The following is a 17,579-nucleotide window of genomic DNA, read 5'->3' as shown; positions in this document are numbered from 1 at the left end:
TAGGAGAGAAGAAAGAAATGAAGGAAGGAAAACAAAGGAAATAAAAAGAATGGAGAGACGGGAAAAAGGAATAGAAGGAGAAAAAAAGAAATGAAGGAAGGAAAACAAAGGAAATAAAAAGAATGGAGAGACGGGAAAAAGGAATAGAAGAAGAGAAGAAAGAAATGAAGAAAGGAAAACAAAGGAAATAAAAAGAATGGAGACGGGAAAAAGGAATAGACGGAGAAAAAAAGAAATGAAGGAAGGAAAACAAAGGAAATAAAAAGAATGGAGACGGGAAAAAGGAATAGAAGGAGAAAAAAAGAAATGAAGGAAGGAAAACAAAGGAAATAAAAAGAATGGAGACGGGAAAAAGGAATAGACGGAGAAAAAAAGAAATGAAGGAAGGAAAACAAAGGAAATAAAAAGAATGGAGAGACGGGAAAAAGGAATAGAAGGAGAAAAAAAGAAATGAAGGAAGGAAAACAAAGGAAATAAAAAGAATGGAGACGGGATAAAGGAATAGGAGAGAAGAAAGAAATGAAGGAAGGAAAACAAAGGAAATAAAAAGAATGGAGAGACGGGAAAAAGGAATAGGAGAAAAAAAATAAGAAAGGAAAACATAGGAAATAAAAAGGATGGAGAGACGGAAAAAAAAACATAGGCTGGAAAATTACGTTGGCATAGTGGAAACAGATTGGTGACACCGTTTTTTCGTCGGCTCACGCTCTGCCACACAGTCACAACACCTATCTCCCCCTCTCCTACGTAACCTATAGCTGACATATAAGAGGAAGATAGAGATAGGTGTTGGAACTGTGGCCGTATTACTAAACATTTCGCTGCCCAAGAACACATATTTGACAAGGCTTTCGTAGGAGTTTTGGGCATTTCCAGTAGTTTAATGGCCCTGGTGGTAGTTTGGCCCTTCTTCTGTACTATGAATCGTCGCCCAAGAACACATATTTGACAAGGCTTTCGTAGGAGTTTTGGGCATTTCCAGGAGTAGTTTTATGGCCCTGGTGGTAGTTTGCCCCTTCTTCTGTGCCGTGAACTTAAAGAACCACTCACTAGAACCCGATTGATCCCCTCTTTGATCTTTAGAAATAGGTGATATGAGAACCGAAAGTGTCCTAATCTGGTTTCACTACGGTAGCACATAGCAATTTTTCTATCCAGGCAGGGTACAGGTGACACACGCGGACGAGCTGGAAGATAATTAAATGGCTGTGTGTTTTTATTAACTGGCGATAGGTTAGAGTCAGCGGCTGTTGTGCGGTGATATTGTATTGACAGGTAAAAAAAAAAAAAATAAACATTGACGAGAGCGAATTTGTTTAGTTTGATTTTTTTATTAGTATTATTGTCCACGGAGGGATGGGAGGTGTGTGTGTGTGTGTGTGTGTGTGTGTGTGTGTGTGTGTGTGTGTGTGTGTGTGTGTGTGTGGTATTATATTGGTAAGAAAAATAGTGTTGGCAATAGACCAGAAAACAATATATATAACAAACAGGTGTATTTTTTATTGTTCGTTCCAGGTAAATAAAATAGAACAAAAGAATAGAGGAACAAAAAGGGCGTTGTTGATGTCCATATAACAAACAAACAAATAAATAAATAAATACTAAGTAAATAAATAATCTTAATAATAATAATAATGATAATGATAATAATAATAAAAATAATGATAAAAGGAAGAGAATAAAAAGAAAGAATAAATAAATAATGTCACGCTCTCTCTCTCTCTCACTTACTCAAGATTAAGCTTATGGAAAAGACCTTAGCAGCTTGGAACAAAGGATTACTCTCTCTCTCTCTCTCTCTCTCTCTCTCTCTCTCTGTAAATAAATAACACACAACAGCAATAAATGTGCGGCTTCCATTCCTCTCTTGTTTTATTCACTTCTCTCTGTCGCTCACGGGGGGGGGGGGGGGGGAATTTAAATGGGAGTGAAGGGAAGGGTTCTATAGCGCTCGAAACCACACACACACACACACACACACACACACACACACCACAGATGAAAGTAGGGAGGAAAGAAGGAACGAGAAAGAAAGGATAAAAGGGAAGACAGACAAAGAATGGAAGGAAGGAAACAAGAAAGGAAGGAAGGGGGGAGGGAAGGAAAGAAGAAAGGAATGAATGAAGGAAGGAAGGAAGGATGGATGGAAGACATAGGATATAAAAAGGATGGAGGGACGAAAGAGAAGTAGAAGGAAGGAAAGAAAAGAAGAGATAGGAGAGAAGAAGAGTGGGAAAGGAGAAAAAGGAATAGAGAAATAAAGGAAATAATGAAAGTAAGTAAACAAAAAATAAGAAAAATGGAGGAATAAGTAAATACAGAAAACAAGTAAACAAATGATAAAACTTTTGGAAATTGAACAAAACAAACTCATTAACCAACATCCGGAATACCATAACACAAAAAAAAATTATAAATAAAAAAATAAATAAAGTACATGATTAAAACTGCAAGACTCATCAACCTCAAGGAACAACAAGAAGAAAATAAGTCTGACGAAGAAAATGAACCGAGGCAAAGAAGACTACGACTGTGATTTCCCGAGAGAGAGAGAGAGAGAGAGAGAGAGAGAGAGAGAGAGAGAGAGAGAGAGAGAGAGAGAGAGAGAGAGAGAGAGAGAGAAACAAAGAAAGAAAAATAAAAGAACAAGGAAAATAATGAAAGACAAGAAAACGAAGAATGAGAGAAGAAAAAGAAAAAAAAAGAAAAAGGAGGAAGAAAAATCAAGATACTGGTACCAAAAAGTATATATAACAAGAGATAAGAATAAGATAACACAAGGAAACAGCAGACAAACAAACAAACAAATAAGCAAGCAAGTAAAAGCAAAACAATAACAATCATGGGCGTGGACTGGTCTTGGCCTGAGGAGGAGGAGGAGGAAGGAGAGGAGGGAAGAGGGAGGAGGAGGGGAAGAGGGGAGAGGGAGGAGGAGGTAAGGAGGGGCACTGCACATCTTGAGAACTTCAAACAGAGGGCGAAATTAAGTGTGAAATCAAAGGTGAACAAACTCGTACTCTGATAAAATAAATAATTGATAAAGCCACAAACTTGAGACTTAACTTTTAGGGTCACATTCTCAAGTCTTTCGGCAACCAAGCACACAACACACATTTGACAAGGCTTTCGTAGGAGCTGTAGGCATCTCTCTCTCTCTCTCTCAATAACCCTTTCTATACTTCCTATCATTCCTTTCATTTTTTTCTTCTTCTATATTCCTTTCTTATACTTCTATTATTTCTTCTCTCTTCTTTATTTTCTCTCTCTCTCTCTCTCTCTCTCTCTCTCTGTACTTCCTATAATTCCTTTCATTTTTTTCTTCTTCTATATTCCTTTCTTCTGCTTCTATTTTTTTTCTTCTCTCTTCTTCTTTATTGATTTTCCTATCCATCTATTTATCTTTCAATTGCATCATGGAGTAGTGTTATGACCCTGGTGGCAGGTGGACGAAGTTTATGTATTTTATCTTGAGCGTGAAAGTAAATCATAAGGACCCGATTAACCTCCTTTGTGGCCTTTGAAAATTTGTTGTGAGCCGAAAATTTGTTGAGCCGAAAATTTGTTGAGCCGAAAATTTGTGAGCCGAAAATTTGTTGTGAGCCGAAAATTTGTTGTGAGCCGAACGCGTCTGAGAAGAGGGAGACTGACAGGTAATCAAAAGGTGAGAAAAGGTGCGAAAGAAGAAATGTGAAGAGGAGAGAAAAGAAACAAAGCAGGACATACATAAAAAAAAAAGGGAGAGGGAGGGAGAGAGGGAGACAGACAGGTATCATAATTACAAGGTGAGAAAAGGTAAGAAAAAAGAAGTGTGAAAAGGAGAGGAAAGAAAGAAAATGTGAAGCAGGACATACATAAAAAAAAAAAAAAAATAGGTGAGGGAGGGAGAGAGAGAGGGACTGACAGGTAATTAAAAGGTGAGAAAAGGTGCGAACGAAGAAGTGTGAAGAGGAGAGGAAAGAAGAAAGAAAAAGCGAAGCAGGACGTGAATAACAAAAAATATATACCTAACTAAAAAAAAAAGGGTGGGGGGAGAGGGAGGGAGACTGACAGGTAATGAAAAGTTGAAGAAAAGGTGCGAAAAGGGTGTGAAGTGAGCAGGTAGAAGGACTTGTTGGTGTCAGAGGTAGTGGGAGGAGGAGGTGGTGGTGGTGGTGGTAGTGGGAGGTGATACTGGTGGTGGTGGTGGTGGGAGGTGATAGTGGTGGTGGTGGTGGTGGTAGTGGTAGTGGGAGGTGATACTGGTGGTGGTGGTGGTGGTGGTACAAGGGGGGTTAAGGGGGGTAGGGTAAGGATCTCTCTCGGGAAGGAGGCTTTGGTAAAGAAGCTCCAATTAATTGAAAGGTGAAAGGGAAGGGAAGGCGAGGTAAGGGCGGGGAGGGGCATTATTACGCGGCCTAGATGTGGTTGCATTAGCTATATTAAAGGGGGCAGGCTCTAGGGGAAACATTACCTCTCTCTCTCTCTCTCTCTCTCTCTCTCTCTCTCTCTCTCTCTCTCTCTAACATTTTCTCTACTTCCTTCCTCTCATTTTTTCTTCTATTTTTTTCTTGTGTCCATATTTCTCTGTCTCTGTCTGTCTGTCTGTCTGTTTGTATTTCTGTATGTCCGTCTTGCTGTCTTTGTAATCATGTGTGACTCTCTCTCTCTCTCTCTCTCTCTCTCTCTCTCTCTCTTCATTATTTATCTTCCTATCTATCTATTTATCTTTCAATTGCATCATTTTTTTTTATATATCCACGCCGGTGTGATTTGCACATCTAAGCTTATTACTCTCTCTCTCTCATTTACTTTGATAGTCCTTGGTTGTTGTTGTTGTTGATGTTGTTTCATTCTTCTCAAACTTTTACTCTCTCTCTCTCTCTCGCGTCGTTGTTGGTGTTGATTTGCATTTTCATCAACTTCTACCATAAACTCCACGTCCGTCCAACTCTCTCTCTCTCTTCGTTGTTGTTGTTGTTTTGCATTTTCTTAAACTTCTACCATAAACTCCACGTCCGTCCAACTCTCTCTCTCTCTCTCTCTCTCTCTCTCTCTCTTCGTTGTTGTTTTGCATTTTCCTAAACTTCTACCATAAACTCCATCTCTCTCTCTCTCTCTCTCTCTCTCTCTCTCTCTCTCTCTCTCTCTCTCTCTCTCTCTCTCTCAGGCGTGACGTCACCACACACTTAGGAAGTCAACTCACATACTACACAGAGACTGGACTGAGAGGGAGGGATAGAGGGAGAGAGAGAGGGAAGAGAGGAGGAGGAGGAGAGAAGGGAGAGAGAGAGAGAGAGAGAGAGAGAGAGAGAGAGAGAGAGAGAGAGAGAGAGAGAGAGAGAGAGAGAGAGAGATGGGCAGAGAAGGGAATGATGTAAGATTGTAAGTAACCAACCACCATTCATTCTACAACAACCTTCACTACTACTACCACCATCACACACACTCTCTCTCTCTCTCTCTCTCTCTGCACCACCATATCCATCATCGCCACCAGCTATTGTGTTATTGTGTGTGTGTGTGTGTGTGTGTGTGTGTGTGTGTGTGTGTGTGAGATTGACCACAAGTGCCTCTTTGCACCAGGATGTAAAAGACAAGACGAGAGAGAGAGAGAGAGAGAGAGAGAGAGAGAGAGAGTGCGTGTGTGTAAACCAACCATAAAAGGGTAAATATTATTGTAAACAGGTTCACAAAAGTTTACATATGGACATGATGATACCCAAGTGCATACAAACATACACACAAACATCCCTCCATACACCGAAACAATCAGAAAAACAAACAGAAAAACCCTATTGACATCAACGACTCAAGTGACAGCCGGGTAGGGGAATGTGTGTGTGTGTGTGTGTGTGTAAGTGCAGTTTTGACCAGGACATGGAGAGAGAGAGAGAGAGAGAGAGAGAGAGAGAGAGAGAGAGAGAGAGAGAGAGAGAGAGAGAGAGAGAGAATAAGGTTTAGCAAGATTAACAAAGACGAACACAAATTTTATTACTAAAAATACATTATCGCCAATTTCAACTGTCACAACAACAACAACAACAACTACTACTACTACTACTACTATTACTACTATACTACTACCACTACATCTCCCTCTCTAAGTAGCCAACCATCAAGAATAAAGTATACTAACATACAAACGCTCTGTTATATGAGAAGGGAACGGAGGGGAGGAAGAGAAGAGGAGAAGGAGGAGGGAGGGAGAAGGGTGTGTGTGGGAGGAGGGAGAAGAGTGGATGAAAGAAGGCATGAAAGGATAACTAGACAGATAGATAGATAGATGGATGGATAGATAGAGAGGAGGAGGAGTTATAAATAGAAATGGAAGAGATGAAGCAAGGAGGGAAATAAAGGAGGGAAGTGAGGAAGAAGAAAGTAAGGAGGAAAATGGAGGAAAGAAGGGAAAGGGTGAGGAAGGAGAGAAAAGACGAGGAGAAAGATGAAGGAAGGAGAAAGAGAAGAAAGGATGAAGAGGGAGAGAAAAGAAAGAAAACAGATGGGAGAAGAAAAAGTGATATAGAAAGGAGGGAAGTAAGGGAGAAGAGGAAGATAATAGAAAGGAAACAAAATGGGAGAAGGAAAAGCGATAAAGATAGAAAGAAGGAAGGAAGGAAGGGAAGGAAAAGAAAAAAAACATGGGAGAAGGAAAAGCGATAGATAGAAAGTAGGAAGAAAGGAGGAGAAGGAAGGAGAGGAAAAGAAGAGAAAAAGAAAACAGGAAATGAGAGAAGGAAAAGATTAATATAAAAAGAAGGAAAGAATAATTGAAAGAAAGGAGAAAGAGTAGATGATAGAGAACGATAAGGGAGAGATGGAGAGAAAGGGAGGAGTGAGAGTGAAGAGAAAGGGAGGAATGGTGAGGAAAGGGCAAGTGAAGGAGAGAGGGAGGGGAAGAGAATCTGGGAGGGGAGGGGAGGGGAGGAGAAAGAGAAGGCAAGGAAGGGAGGGAACGGGGAAAGCATGAGAGAGAGAGAAAGAGAGAGAGAGAGAGAGAGAGAGAGAGAGAGAGAGAGAGAGAGAGAGAGAGGAATGAAAATTATTGGGAGAGGAACTTACTGCGTGATAAGACTTCCTCTCCCCCTCCCCTCCCCCCCTCTCTCTCTCTCTCTCTCTCTCCATGCCCACAGAAGTAGTAAAGAGCGGGGGAGGGGAGGAAGGGAGGGGAGGTGGTTACAACATTGCCTCGAGGTTCTCCTCTCCTCCCTCTCCTCCCTCCCCCTCCTTTGCACTTCACCTTGTCTGTCTGTCTACCAAACATTTTATCTACTACAAAAGGGAGGAGAGAAAGGGAGGGAGGGAAGGAGGGAGAAAGGGAGGGAGAGGATAGGTGGAAGAGGAGGGAGAGGAGGGGAGAAAGCGATGGAGAGAAAGGGAGGGAGAGGGCGGAATAAACAGAGGGTAGGTGGGAGGAAAGGAGAGGGAGAGAAAGTGGAGTGTAGAAAGGAAGGAGAAGGAAGGATAGTGTGAATGGAAGGGTGGATAATGAGAGAGAGAGAGAGAGAGAGAGAGAGAGAGAGAGAGAGAGAGAGAGAGAGAGAGAGAGAGAGAAATTGTGGCTTTGGGGAAGCTAAAATTCATACCATGCAAAAATATAACAAAACAAACTACCACAAGAAGATGAGGAGGATGAGGAGGAGGAGGAGAGGAGGAGAAGTGTGGGTCAGGGTACAGGACACACACGCAAAAGGAAGAACGGTGTGGGTTGCCGACTTTTTTTTTTTTTTTTTTTTTTTTTTGTACGAGGAGATACAGGAGGAGGAGGAGGAGGAGATGGAGGTAAGTGAGAAAGGGAACTGTGGGAGACTGAGGGAGTGAGGGTTGTAAAGAGAGAGAGAGAGAGAGAGAGAGAGAGAGAGAGAGAGAGAGAGAGAGAGAGAGAGAGGTACACAAAACCAAAGAAGAAATATACAAGAAAAGGAAATCTCCATCCTCTCTCTCTCTCTCTCTCTCTCTCTCTCTCTCTCTCTCTCTCTCTCTCTCTCTCTCTCCGTTACACCATCAAGAGGTTTGGTCACCCAGAACTCTCCCCCTCTCCCTCCTCCTCCCCTTCACCCTGATACGATAAATGGGGCAGAACTGTGTGAAGGAGGATTGAAGAAGAAGAAGAAGAAAAAGAAAAAGAAGAATGCCATAAAGGAGGAGGAGGAGGAGAGGAAGAGCAAGAGGAGGAAGAAAAAGAAGTAGAAACAAACCAAACAAGAATGCTATAAAGAAACGGAGGAGAAGAAAAAGAGGAGGAAGAAGAAGAAGAAGAAGAAATGAATACCAACCAAAAATGCAACAAGGAAGAGAAGAAAAAAAGAAGAAATAAATACCAAAACAAGAACGCTATAAAGAAGAGGAGGAGGAGGAAGAGGAGGAGGACGAAGAGGAAGACGAGTACGAAGAAGAGGAAGAGAAGGAGAAAGATGAGTATCAGTAATATATGTTAGTTTAATACACACACACACACACACACACACACACACACACACACACACACACATACGGAGAAAATTAATTAAGTACTACTTCCCACGCGGACTCAACTTAAAGAGAGAGAGAGAGAGAGAGAGAGAGAGAGAGAGAGAGAGAGAGAGAGAGAGAGAGAGAGAGAGAGAGAGAGAACAATGAATGACAGGTGCGAAGGAAGAAAGTTGATGAGAAAGAAAGTAAAATAAAATGTGATAAGTGGGAAAAAGTGAATGAAAGGAGGAATGAAATAATGTTGAAATAAAGGAAGAAATGGTAGGGAGGAAAAGTGAATAAGGGAGGGAAAGGAATGGAGGAAAAGGGTAAGAATGAGAGAAGAAAAGAAGGACGGAGAGGAAGACAGAGGAAAGTAAAGGAAAGGAGAGGGAGAAAATCATAAGACTCGTTAAAATGAATGAAGAAAAGTAAGTATATATAGAGAGGAAAAGTGAGGAAGGGGAAGGAAGGGAAAGGCAGAAAAAGACAAGAAAGAAGGAAATAGGGAGAAGTTAATAATGGAAGAGGAAGAAAGGGGTAAGAATGAAAGGAGGGAGGAAAAGTTAATAAGGGAAGGAGAGGAAAGGAAGAAAAGGGTAAGAAAGAAGGAAGGAGGAAAAGTTAATAATAGAAGGAGAGGAAAGGAAGAAAAGGAAGAAAGGAAAAGACAGATATTGATGGCCTTAACAGGTTGTCTTGAAAGGTAACGTTATTGACAGATGAAGCAACTCTCTCTCTCTCTCTCTCTCTCTCTCTCTCTTACCCTGGTTTCTTTCCCTAATCCTCTTCACCTCCATTTCCTCTCCATAATCCTCTCTCTCTCTCTCTCTGAATGCCTCTTCTTCTCCTTCCCTCTTCCTCTGAATCACCCATCCACCCTCCTCCTCTTCCTCCTCTCTCTCTCTCCCTTCTCCCCTCACTCTCCCACTTCACTCTCTCCCCATTCCTGTGTCCTTTCATTCTCTCTCTCTCTCTCTCTCTCTCTCTCTCTCTCTCTCTCTCTCTCTCTCTCTCTCTCTCTCTCTCTCGTAAAACTAGGACTGAAAAAAAAAATTGCATCAGTGCCCCTTCCACTTATCACCACCACCACCTCCACTTCTACCACCACCACCACCACCACTACTACAGGCCTGCTGGGGAGGTGGGTGTAAGGCCTATAAGATTAAGCTTAAAAGGAGTAGAAAGAAGAGGAAGAGGAGGAGGAGGAGGAGGAGGAGGCGGGTGACGGGGCGTTGCTCAGTTACGGTTCTTTTTTTTTTTTTTTTTGGAAGAGGGGACTGGTGTGAAAAAGAGAGAGGGGGAGTGATTGTGGTGGTGTTTGTGGTGGCTATGTGGGGGAGGTGATGGCTGACGTGGTGATAGTAATGGTTGTGGAGGTGGTGATGGTGACGGTGGTGGTGGTGGTGATGATTGCGCTGATTGTAGGGGTAGTGGTGGTTGTGGTGATGTTTGGTGGTACTGATGGTGCGTGTGGTGATTGCGATGGTTGTAGTGGTTGCGGTTGTCGCAATGGTGGCAAATACTCTCTCTCTCTCTCTCTCTCTCTCTCTCTCTCTCTCTTAAAGCAGTAAGGGAAAAAATAAGATAAGATACGATAAGAGTTTTGCTGATTCAGAATAATACTCAAGAAAAAAAAACGCACTTCTCAATTGAATATATCACTGAGACTATTGAGGATTTCGTATTCAGATTATATATTTTTTTTACAACAAAGGCGACGGCTCAAGGGCAACAAAAAGAGTAGAAAAAAAAGCCCGCTACTCACCGCTCCCACAAGACAGAAAGGAAAGTGGCCAAAAGAGGAGCAACACAAAGCTATAAATAAACAAATAAATAAATAAATAATGGCGACACGAACTCCATAATAAAAAAGAGAAAAAGTAAGAAGCCAAAAGTCACTAATCAGATTTAATTCCCTATATATTTTTACCTCATGGTAGACATCTATTTCAGGAGCAAACAAAACAAACATGAAAACGAAGCCCACAAAGAATTCAATCCTACAAACAGTGACTTGATGCTCTCCTTACGAAAGATTTTGATTCGTTCATGATATCTATAGTTTCCTGAAGGACATCCTCAGACACACGAGAAAGAGGAAAGGACGAAAGAAAAGAAGAGGAAAGGAAGGAGGGAAGGAATAAATAAAGGAAGGAAGGAAGGATGGACAGAAGGAAGAAAGGAGAAAGGAAAGAAGAAAGGAAGGAGAATGGAAGGAGAATGGAAGGAAGGAAGGAAGAAAGGAAGGAAAATATAGACAAAACAAAGGAAGACTGCTTTGATGATTGAAAAGGATAGGAAATGATACATAGAAAGCAACTATAAATAAATTTCACGGGAGAGGAAGTGGAGGAAAACTGGGCAGCAGAAGATAAATGGAGAAAGGAGGAGAGGGTGGTGGAGGATGGTTGGGGGAGGGAGGGGAAGAAGGAAAGAGGAAGGAATGCAATGTGGAGGAGGAGAGAGGAGAGGGGAAGGAGGCTTTCTGGGTGTCTTCTCAGGTGATGGAGATGACAGCAAGAGAGAGAGAGAGAGAGAGAGAGAGAGAGAGAGAGAGAGAGAGAGAGAGAGAGAGAGAATTTACCGGAACAGAAACAAAACTGAGCGCAGCATTAAATGAAATAGCGAGGAGGTGGAGGAGGAGGAGGAAGAAAAAAGAGAAGATGGAGGAGGATGAAAAAAAGAGGAGGAACAAGAAGGAAGAAGTAAGAGCACAATATAATTAAGATAAGAGGTAAGAGGAAGAGGGAGAAGGGACTCAAAATACCTTACATATCTATATATATACCTTCCTTCAACCTTTACATTCCCTCACTCCCTCCCTCCCTCCTTCACTTCTTTCCACCCATCTCTTCTCAAGTGGAGGTCGAGCAGGCTGAGGAGGAGGAGGAGGAGGAGGAGAGCAAAAGGAGGGCATGGTGGAGGAAAGGGGGAAGGAGGAGGAAGAAAGATAAGAAGAAAGTTAAAAAGATAAGGAGGGAGGAAGGAAGGAAGGAAGGAAAGATGAATGAATGGACGGAAGGAAAGTTCGGAAGAGAAAGAAGGAAGGAAGGAAGGAAGGAAGGAAGGAAAGGACGAAAGAAAGTAAATGAAAAGGAAAGGAAGAAAAAGTCACCTCTAATCTTTCGAGTCCCACACAGAGAGAGAGAGAGAGAGAGAGAGAGAGAGAGAGAGAGAGAGAGTAATATTACACCCACTGGTACGGAAGAATGAGCACCAAGTCAACAACAAGAGGATCAATTCATATCAGTATTTTCAACGGTACAAAGACTTTTATCAATAGCATAGGATATCAATGACTCCAGAGAGAGAGAGAGAGAGAGAGAGAGAGAGAGAGAGAGAGACCGTTACACCACAACATCCCATCCTCCTCTTCATCCACCTCCTCCTCCTCCTCCATGTGTTAGGAAGAATTTAATTTTTCTTGCCTCTTTCTGCCCTACAGCGAAGCGGCCAGCTGTTGATCGCTCACTTCATTACCGGGAAAATGGAGGAAGAAAAAATAAAGAAATGGAAGAAGGGAGGTGAAGGAAGGAAGGAAGGAAGGGAGGAAACTAAGTAAAGAAAGGAAGAACGGACGGCAAGTAGGTAGGAATGGAAAGGGAAAGGAAGGTGGGAAGGAAGAAATGAACGAAGAGAAAAGGGAAGGGAGGGGAGAAAAGGAAGGAAGGAAGGAAGGAAGGAGAGCCGGCAGGTGGGTTGTAATGAAAAGGGAAAGGAAGGAAAGAAAGATATTGGAAAGGAATGAAGAAAATTAACGAGGGAAAGGAAGAGCGAAGGAAAGAGAATGAAGGGAAAGGAGGGAATGGAGAATGGATGGAGGAGAACAAGTAAAAGAATAAAGGGCGGAAGGAAGGAAGGACAAGAGAGGAAAGGATGGGAACCTAAAATACAGAACCTAACTTTACAGGACCAGAGAAAGACGAGGAGGAGGAGGACGAGGAGGACAAGAAAAGGAGGAGGAAGGAGAGGAGGAAGGGCGGATCCCAGAACACCATGAATCTAGGGAGAGGAGGAAGAGGAGGAGGAGGAGGGATTACTGTCTATAACCTTCAATTAGGGGCAAATGTTTAAGGCCTCGATGTAAGATGTTTCGGCATATTCCCATTTCGGTCCCGACAGCATCCAGAATCAACCTGCTATCGGGGTGGAGTCAGGGGTGAGGGGGAGATTACAGGGGGAGGTATTATCCATTATCTCGCCCCACCCAGCTACACACAGATCCCTCCTTCACCCCCATTTCACTCCCCATCCCTTCCCTCCCCATCTCATTCTTGCCTGAAGATGCTGGGCGTTGGTTAGGTTGCGTATTGCTAAAAATGGTAACTCCCTCCCTGTCTCTCCCTCTCCCTCTCACTTACTCAAGATTATCACTATGGAAGAGCACAACCAGCAGCTACTACTACCAAGGGATAATTCTCTCTCTCTCTCTCCGGTAACTCCCCTTTCCTTTCTCCGTCATTCAAGATCTGATTATGAAACAACTTACATAGCAGCTACCAAAAGGATTACTCTCTCTCTCTCTCTCTCTCTAGCTCCTCTCTCACTCACTCAAGATTATGATTACAGAACAGAACTTGAGGCTACCAAAAGATTACTCTCTCTCTCTCTCTCGATGGTAGATCCTCTCACTCACTCAAGATTATGATTACAGAACAGAACTTAGAGGCTACCAAAAGATTACTCTCTCTCTCTCTCTCTCTCTCTCTCTCTGAAGGACGTAACGCTATCAAAAACACTAGCAATAGCCTAGTCTAGCCCGCCATCACTATAGCCTAGCTGCACATTTTTGGGGCCACGCACTGCAGTTCTGGGCCGCCTCGCATGGCCGACTATTGCGAAACTAGAGTAAAAGAGACTAAAGGGAGAATGTAGAAAGACGATACGTTATACCACACCCTGACCCACCCACCCTCACCCTCAACACCCTCCCTCACCCTCTCTGCCTCCCTCACAGCCATCCTCTTTTTGCTTTCCCCGTTTCCTCGTCTTCTTTCCTTACGCAACGATTTTTATGGTGTCTTGGTGCATCGCGAGAACAGTTATGCCTCTATTTAGCGAAGGAATTGAGGGAACGGACATAAAGACGATGTATCCAAAGCTTCGTTGTATATATAAGTAGTACATAAGAAGTGTTGCATCATAACATTGCCAAAAGATAATTATCCGTTTGTAGTACAGTTAAGATTGTCCTATCCAGTAAAAATTGTGTTGGTTACTTACTTTACTCGTTGCAAAAATAGCTTAATCAAATAATAACATGGATGGTATGAATATAAGACAAAAAATAATGGTATAGTTCACATTTAGTAAGTTTATAAATCCGATTTTCGCTAAAGATAGAGATATGAATAGACTACAAGATGATGCCAGACAGTCTACACATGGCAGCTCCGTTAAGAGGTTCATTAAAATAGAGTATACTGCATAAGTCATAACTCCACTGGGATCTCTATTTACACTTACTTAACCAGACCTTCTTGAACGCGGACCCTCACCCGAGAGAGAACTGTGCACCATTTAGTATTGGAAACATTAATATTGCAACAGAACGGGGTCGGCATTCTCAGACGCTACCATCCCTTACATCAACTATTAACAAGGGTCGAGAGGGAGTTCAATCGGGTCATGGTACAGAAGAAGGGTCAAACTACCACCAGGGTCATAAAACTACCTCTGGAAATTACCAAAACTTCTACGAAAGCCTTGTCAAATAGGTGATCTTGGGGGCAGGTATGTTTAAGAATATGGCACCTTGCAGTTCTGATAATCTCTTCCGAAGCTTACCAAGGGAATAAGAGGTGCTGTAATCAACTGGAACATATATTAAGTACATAATAAATCACCTAATGCTAATAATAACTGCAATACATAAAAATAGGTATTGCATGTAACGTTAGGGTTTTGAGACTACGTGCAGACAGAGAGAGAGGGTTGGGGTGGTTGAGGGGGGGGGGGGTGATGCATGTGTCAAATTTCTATTCGTTCAGTTTTAACTCAAGTCCTGAACGATGAGTAATGAAATGAAGATCGGATGTCAATAGCTCTCTCTCTCTCTCTCTCTCTCTCTCTCTCTCTCTCTCTCTCAATTTAGTTTACTTTCTGGTAGATTTAAGGGGCGGGCCACTTAATGCTGACAATAGGCACTGCGGTCTACACATTTCTCTCTCTCTCTCTCTCTCTCTCTCTCTCTCAATTAACCTAAATGTGGTGGTTTCATTTGTCTTCACAGAAACTTAAACTGCATCCTCTTCCTTCTTTCCTTCTACATTCTCCTTTTCTTCTGCTCCTCTCCCTCCTCCTTCTCCTCCTCCTCCTCTTCCACCAAAGTTATCAGCTCAACCCAACTTTTTCTTCTTTTTCTTCTTTACGGTACCAGTTACATCCTTGAGAGAGAGAGAGAGAGAGAGAGAGAGAGAGAGAGAGAGAGAGAGAGAGAGAGAGTTGGTCATGACTAAAACATCTGGGTGGGATTGAGTGGGCGTCATATGTACGTGCATGTGTGTGTGTGTGTGTGTGTGTGTGTGTGTGTGTGTGTGTGTGTGTGTGCGGAGGCATCTCATGTGGTAAATTGAGAGTGCATGTTGGTATGAGTAAACGGGGAGGGGAGGGGAGAATGAGGAGGAGGGGCAGTGATGGAAGTGGGATGGGGAAGGAAACGAGAGAGGAGGAGGAAGAGGGAGGGGGGGAGGGGAAGGCACTGCAGGTGTTGTGTGGGCGAAACTGACTGGAGGAGAAATGGAGAAGGGGGAGGGGGAAAGAAGAGGAAGAGGAGGAGGAGGAAGAGGAGGAGGAGGAAAGGGAGGTTATGTCAAAGGGATGTGACGAAAAATGCAGAGGCAGAAAGGAAAGAGTATAAATGGGGTACCTAGGAATTTTGATAAGAGGGACAGTGGAAATTATGGAGGGAGAGGAGTACAGAATAGAATGGAAGAATGTAATGGAAGAGTGGTGAAGGAGGAGGGAGGGAGAGGGGGTGGGGAGCCTGATAGCAGCTGTGACAGGTGTGTAGGCCAGCAGGTGAGCGTAGTAAAGGGAGGAGTATGACGGAATGGAAATGAAGCGGGGAGGCGTAAGAAGGAAAATGAAGAATGGTTGGGAAAGAAGACAGCGAATGAATGGGATGATGATGGGAGGGATAGGCAGGAAATAAGGGAATGATAGAGTTACGTTAAAGGGATGAGACGTGACGGGAACAAAATGGAATGGGACGATGATGGAGTGGAAGGCAGACAAAAAAAAACAAGAAAAAGGAAGGAATGCCGGTAAAAAAAAAGATAGATAAAAATGACAGCAAAGAGATGTAAACAAACTCCAAATAATCACAAATAATAACGCTTGAAACGAAGAAACAAAAAACAAACAATTATATCTAAAAAAATAATAGAAGAAAATGAAAAAAACGGGAGATTAATGAGAAGAAAGGGGATTAATTAGGAACAGGGAATCAATAAGAACACATCCAGCAATAACGAATAACTATAATAAACGTAAAACTCCCGAACGTTCATCTGAAGTAAACAAACACTGGCAGAGGGCAGGGGATAGGAGGGGGTGGGGGAGTGGGGGGATGGGAGTGGTGGTGGCAGGGGACACATTTATATATGTAGGGAGGGTACAGCCAAGGTTATATGCACGCGTCCACACACATACACACACACACACACTGTCAGCGACGTGTCTTCTTTACCAATGCATTTGATACAGTTGGATGAGCCATGGACACACACACACACACACACACACACACGTACACAACTTTCACCGCACACGCATACTACTGCTATCGCTGGGTTAGAATTATCGTCTTTCGCAACTACACAGTAACACACACACACACATAGCTGTACCCATAAATCTGTTCAGCATTAGATCAGATCGTGGGTAAATGGCACACACACACACACACACACACACACACACAAAGGGTATTAAGAACTTTACACAATATTAATTAACTTAAGTGATTGAGTCCAAACTTAAAGGCGTTAAAAGAGAAAACAAATATGTATTCCCAACAACTTATCACCATGCTAGTTAACACACACACACACACACACACACCTCTGACCTATGCAACGTGTTCATGTTTACTAATGAGCCACACACACACACACACACACACACACACACACACACACAAACAAAACTGGGTCCTAGGCCAGATACTAGTTACTGACAGTTAGTATAACCCATCACACACACACACACACACACACACAGGGCAGCGGGCACCTGTTAGCACCCCCCTCCCATTGCAGTCAGGCCTCCCTCACCCTTGCAATACTAACCAGAGTCCTGTATTCGGATTCTCTTGAGGTCAGGTCACGCGCAGGTCACACGGGTCCGTCACTCCCAACGTAACAGTGACCAGTGGGCTGCGGAGGCGGGTGCCCACTCACACAGCAGTGCCCTGTCTGCCACGCGGGGCCACTCAGGTTAGCCTCAGCACACCCACTGTATCGTTGGCGCACATTTCACTTATTTCACCTTTTTTAATCGTAGGTTTCAGAAAAGTAGGATCACAACACCGCTAAATAATTGCCTGACGTGCACCTTCCACCTCGACTCAACTCAAACTGGCGATTTCAAGCCGCGAGCGAGCGCAAGAGCCGCAGGGTGGGCGCCGCCGCTGCCTGGCGCACGAATAAATTCCTCAATGTAAGGCGTTGTTATATCATTTAATTTATTTTGATCGTTGGCTCCAAGAGTGTGTTACGCGGAGAGTTAGCTGTTTCTACTTTGTCTTCCTGTTTGTCACTGTATGTTAATTTATCCAGTCATGCATATTGTCTTGACGCGAACCAAGTCATGCATGAAGACAGCAACAAAACAACCACTACTACTGCATGTATTACTACTACTACTACTACTACAACCACAACCACGACAGCTGCTGCTACTACTAATACTGCGGGTACCATCACTTTCTACCACTTCTACTTCTACTACCAACACAACACTAACTATTACTACTACTGTTTCTACCACTGTCAATACTGATACTGCAACTTCTACTATTATATTGCAAGTTTGGCATGATTATTACTTAGGTTTTCAAATCAACTCCGTATTAATAAATCCTCACAGCTTCCAAGCAATGTCAAGTCCACCCATGTTTCATTTTGCTTTTAATTATTGAGATTGGT

General features: G+C 42.9%; 1 protein-coding gene across 2 annotated transcripts in view; it reads right to left on the bottom strand.

The window, feature by feature from the left end:
• LOC127008237 (uncharacterized) overlaps window positions 1–17,019 on the bottom strand; it is a 102,600-nt gene extending 85,581 nt beyond the window's left edge. For both annotated transcript variants that reach the window (XM_050879975.1, XM_050879976.1), the window contains exon 1: window positions 16,722–17,019. The gene's annotated coding sequence lies outside the window, so the exon portion shown is untranslated. The remainder of the gene's footprint in view (window positions 1–16,721) is intronic.
• Window positions 17,020–17,579: the final 560 nt, after the last annotated feature.

This window comes from Eriocheir sinensis, chromosome 37, assembly GCF_024679095.1.
Source record: "Eriocheir sinensis breed Jianghai 21 chromosome 37, ASM2467909v1, whole genome shotgun sequence".
Lineage (NCBI taxonomy): Eukaryota > Metazoa > Arthropoda > Malacostraca > Decapoda > Varunidae > Eriocheir > Eriocheir sinensis.
This window is presented reverse-complemented; position numbering and strand designations above follow the sequence as displayed.